The following is a 5,000-nucleotide window of genomic DNA, read 5'->3' on the forward strand; positions in this document are numbered from 1 at the left end:
TTTCAGTCCTGGATTTGTAACGGCACTGGTGGGTAAAGGGTAAAGATTTTCCTGACCTGAACCCCCTTCGTCTGTACTCCATGTCAGCGTTTGGTGGGTAATGGAAACAAGAACATACCCAGCATGCACACCCCCGAAACCGGAGCATGGCTGCCTATATGGCGGGGTAAAAACGATCATGCACTTAAAAGCCAACACGTGTATATACGAGTGAACATGCAGCCCTTAAACGAAGAAGAAGAAGACATAAGTTTACAGTGGGCCAACAGCAAAGTGCATTAGAGCTGTATTATCAATGGTTTCTCCAATGCAATGGGAAATCACTTACAGCTTAGTCTTTTGTGAAGGACCATGACTTTCAAATTATATTAGAAGGCAAAATTGCACTGGCTCTTAGTGCTGCAGCCTTGGGAGCTAGTTGCCCTTTGGGAACCATCCCAACGCCGACTGTCCTAAAAAAAAAACTCTTATACGAGAGAGTGGGGATGTAACTTGGGCAAGACACTCTCCACCATTGTCAAATTCTAGTCTAGAAAGTCGGAACAGCAGTTACCTCTTCTGCTGTTGTGATGGTCACAGTGGAAAACAACTGACTATCATACACAACATATGCTAGGTAGATGCCTGACAGCAGCATAACCCAACGTGCTTAGTCAGGCCTTGAGTGCATGCTTTTCTATATGTGTATACAATATATATACAATATATAGATAAATATTTGTGTATCTATCAGAGAGGATTTCTTTTTACATCATTTTGCCAGAGGACAACATTTTTGTTGCCATGGGATCTTTTTTCAGTGCGGCCAATTGCGTGCTGGACACGGAACCTCGGTTTATCGTCTCATCCAAAAGACTAGACGCCCAGTCATACTTGGGAGAAAGGGCGATGGACCCTCTATATCGACAGCTGAGTGTCTTAACCAATCTGCCACCTTCCCCCCGTGTCTCTGTCTCCTCCACACTGTAGGGACGAATTGCACGAGGAGATCCTTACAGCGCTAAGTTCGCTCGTCTTGGGAAGAGTTGAGAAGGTTCCTTAAGTATGTGGATTTTTTACCCTGCAGGATGTGAAGAGTTAAGAAGGTTCCTTAAGTATGTGGACTTTTTACCCTGCAGGATGTGAAGAGTTAAGAAGGTTCCTTAAGTATGTGGACTTTTTACCCTATGTGGACTCTTTTACCCTGCAGGATGTGAAGAGTTAAGAAGGTTCCTTAAGTATGTGGACTTTTTACCCTGCAGGATGTGAAGAGTTAAGAAGGTTCCTTAAGTATGTGGACTTTTTACCCTGCAGGATGTGAAGAGTTAAGAAGGTTCCTTAAGTATGTGGACTTTTTACCCTGCAGGATGTGAAGAGTTAAGAAGGTTCCTAAAGTATGTGGACTCTTTTACCCTGCAGGATGTGAAGAGTTAAGAAGGTTCCTTAAGTATGCGGACTTTTTACCCTGTAGGATGTGAAGAGTTAAGAAGGTTCCTTAAGTATGTGGACTCTTTTACCCTATGTGGACTTTTTACCCTGCAGGATGTGAAGAGTTAAGAAGGTTCCTTAAGTATGTGGACTTTTTACCCTGCAGGATGTGAAGAGTTCAGAAGGTTCCTTAAGTATGTGGACTTTTTACCCTGCTGGATGTGAAGAGTTAAGAAGGTTCCTTAAATATGTGGACTTTTTACCCTATGTGGACTTTTTACCCTGCAGGATGTGAAGAGTTCAGAAGGTTCCTTAAGTATGTGGACTTTTTACCCTGTAGGATGTGAAAGGTTAAGAAGGTTCCTTAAGTATGTGGACTTTTTATCCTGTAGGATGTGAAGAGTTAAGAAGGTTCCTTAAGTATGTGGACTTTTTACCCTGCAGGATGTGAAGAGTTAAGAAGGTTCCTTAAGTATGTGGACTTTTTACCCTGCAGGATGTGAAGAGTTAAGAAGGTTCCTTAAGTATGTGGACTTTTTACCCTGCAGGATGTGAAGAGTTAAGAAGGTTCCTTAAGTATGTGGACTTTCTACCCTGCAAGATGTGAAGAGTTAAGAAGGTTCCTTAAGTATGTGGACTTTTTACCCTGCAGAATGTGAAGAGTTAAGAAGGTTCCTTAAGTATGTGGACTCTTTTACCCTATGTGGACTTTTTACCCTGCAGGATGTGAAGAGTTAAGAAGGTTCCTTAAGTATGTGGACTTTTTACCCTGCAGGATGTGAAGAGTTAAGAAGGTTCCTTAAGTATGTGGACTTTCTACCCTGCAAGATGTGAAGAGTTAAGAAGGTTCCTTAAGTACGTGGACTTTTTACCCTGCAGGATGTGAAGAGTTAAGAAGGTTCCTTAAGTATGTGGACTTTTTACCCTGTAGGATGTGAAGAGTTAAGAAGGTTCCTTAAGTATGTGGACTTTTTACCCTGCAGAATGTGAAGAGTTCAGAAGGTTCCTTAAGTTTGTGGACTTTTTACCCTGCAGGATGTGAAGAGTTAAGAAGGTTCCTTAAGTATGTGGACTTTTTACCCTGCAAGATGTGAAGAGTTAAGAAGGTTCCTTAAGTATGTGGACTTTCTACCCTGCAAGATGTGAAGAGTTAAGAAGGTTCCTTAAGTATGTGGACTTTTTACCCTGCAGGATGTGAAGAGTTAAGAAGGTTCCTTAAGTATGTGGACTTTTTACCCTATGTGGACTCTTTTACCCTGCAGGATGTGAAGAGTTAATAAGGTTCCTTAAGTATGTGGACTCTTTTATCCTGCAGGATGTGAAGAGTTAAGAAGGTTCCTTAAGTATGTGGACTTTTTACCCTGCAGAATGTGAAGAGTTCAGAAGGTTCCTTAAGTATGTGGACTTTTTACCCTGCAGGATGTGAAGAGTTAATAAGGTTCCTTAAGTATGTGGACTCTTTTATCCTGCAGGATGTGAAGAGTTAAGAAGGTTCCTTAAGTATGTGGACTCTTTTACCCTGCAGGATGTGAAGAGTTAAGAAGGTTCCTTAAGTATGTGGACTTTTAACCCTGTAGGATGTGAACAGATATGAAGGTTCCTTATGTGGACTTTTTACCCTGCTGGATGTGAAGAGTTAAGAAGGTTCCTTAAGTATGTGGACTCTTTTACCCTGCAGGATTTCGGAACATTATTTATTATTAACGATAAGCAAAACTTAGGTGCTGCTATGTTCGTTCAGCACTCATGAGAAATCCGCCTCCCCCCCCCCCCCCCCCCCCCCCCCCGGACCCCCCACCCCACCCCCTGCCGACACCCTCCCATCCCCTACCCCGCAATAATACCACTACTATTGCTGCTGCTGCTGCTGCTGCTTGCTACTACTACAACTACTACTACTGCTACAACTACAACAGCAACAGCAACAATAATGATGACAATGATGATAATAATAATAATGATGATGATAATGATGATAATAATAATGATGATGATGATGACGAAGAAGAAGAAGAACTCTGTGCGTTGTGTGTGTGTGTGTGTGTGAATAGAATAGAATAGAATAGATTTTATTGTCATGAAACCGTAAAGTTTATAAGACACAATTGCAATGGTAAATGAATGAACGAATGAAAAACACACAATTTATCAATCAGTTAATGCGGTAAATTGCAGCAGCATTCATACACAAATTTTCCTAATCTTGTGTGTATATATTCATCATCTGTTAGCATCACCTGACTGGGAATATGTCCTGTGTTATTCGAATTTTGAATATCCTTTAAAAATTGTTGCCTTAAGGTTTTATATTTAATACAATGATCAAGAAGATGGATTTCGTCTTCCAGGATGTTACACTTGTTGCACAATCTGTCTTCTTGTGGAATATTTAAATATCTACCTTTCTCAATCTTTAGGTCATGCGCGCTTATTCTGAGTTTCGTTAAAGCTTGTCTGTGTTTTGTATCTGATATATTTAAAAGGTAGGTTTCAGTTTTGTACTCTGCTACAATCGTATTGTAAAATTTTAGCTTTAATGGTTTTTTCTCTTTTCTCTTTCCAGTATTTGATATATTCATTTTCTATTTTTTTATACACGACGTATTTCAGTCGATGTACGTTGAATGTGAATTGATTTTTCCAAATGTGATCAAGGCCTATAATGTGTGTGTGTGTGTGTGTGTGTGTGTGTGTGTCTGTCTGTCTGTCTGTCTGTCTGTCTGTCTGTCAGTGCGAGTGTGTGTGTGTGTGTGTGTGTGTGTGTGTGTGTGTGTGTGCCTTTGTCTCTGTGTATGTGTGTGTGTGTGTGTCTTTGTCTGTGTGTGTGTGTGTGTGTGTGTGTTTGTGTCTGTGTCTGTGTGTGTCTTTGTCTGTGTGTGTGTGTGTGTGTGTGTGTGTGTGTGTGTGTGTCTTTGTCTGTGTGTCCGTGTGTGTGTGTGTGTGTGTGTGTGTGTGTGTGTGTGTTTGTCTGTGTGTCCGTGTGTCCGTGTGTGTGTGTGTGTGTGTGTTTTTAATTCTGCTCATCATAAGCATGTCAACGGTGTGAGAGAAAAGACGTGTCTCTGTTCCCAGACTGTGTGTGTGTGTGTGTGTGTGTGTGTGTGTGTGTGTGTGTGTGTGTGTGTGTGTGTGTGTCTTTGTCTGTGTGTCCGTGTGTGTGTGTGTGTGTGTGTGTGTGTGTGTGTGTGTGTGTGTTTAATTCTGCTCATCATAAGCATGTCAGCGGGGTAAGAGGAAAGACGTGTCTCTGTTCCCAGGCTGGGTGCTGACCTGGGACGGAATGTCTGCGGAAGTGGAGTATGATGTCCCGGCCTGCCTGACGGTTCTCGCAATTCCATTGGTTAGATGGTAGCTGTCACGTGACTAGATTTTTTTTTTTTTTTTTTTTAATAATTACTATAGTTTGCTGCTGTCGAGACGCGCGATTTAGGTATATGGTGACTGATGGTGATAGGAGGATGTTGACACTATGATGCGAAAGGGCTGGAGGTTTTTTTTTGTTTGTTTGTTGTTTTTATTTCGGGAGGCGGGTGAAGGGGGGTGGGGGGGGGTTTTGAGGGGGGGGGGAGGAGGCGAGGAAGATGACTGGTCAT

General features: G+C 42.0%; 1 long non-coding RNA gene across 1 annotated transcript in view; it reads left to right on the top strand.

Moving 5' to 3' along the window:
- Positions 1 to 4,887, top strand: part of LOC143276273 (uncharacterized) — a 17,573-nt gene extending 12,686 nt beyond the window's left edge. The window contains exon 4 of the long non-coding RNA XR_013053535.1: positions 4,665 to 4,887. This is a non-coding gene — a long non-coding RNA (uncharacterized LOC143276273). The remainder of the gene's footprint in view (positions 1 to 4,664) is intronic.
- Positions 4,888 to 5,000: the final 113 nt, after the last annotated feature.

The sequence above is a fragment of the Babylonia areolata genome, chromosome 31, assembly GCF_041734735.1.
Source record: "Babylonia areolata isolate BAREFJ2019XMU chromosome 31, ASM4173473v1, whole genome shotgun sequence".
Taxonomy (NCBI): Eukaryota; Metazoa; Mollusca; class Gastropoda; order Neogastropoda; family Buccinidae; genus Babylonia; species Babylonia areolata.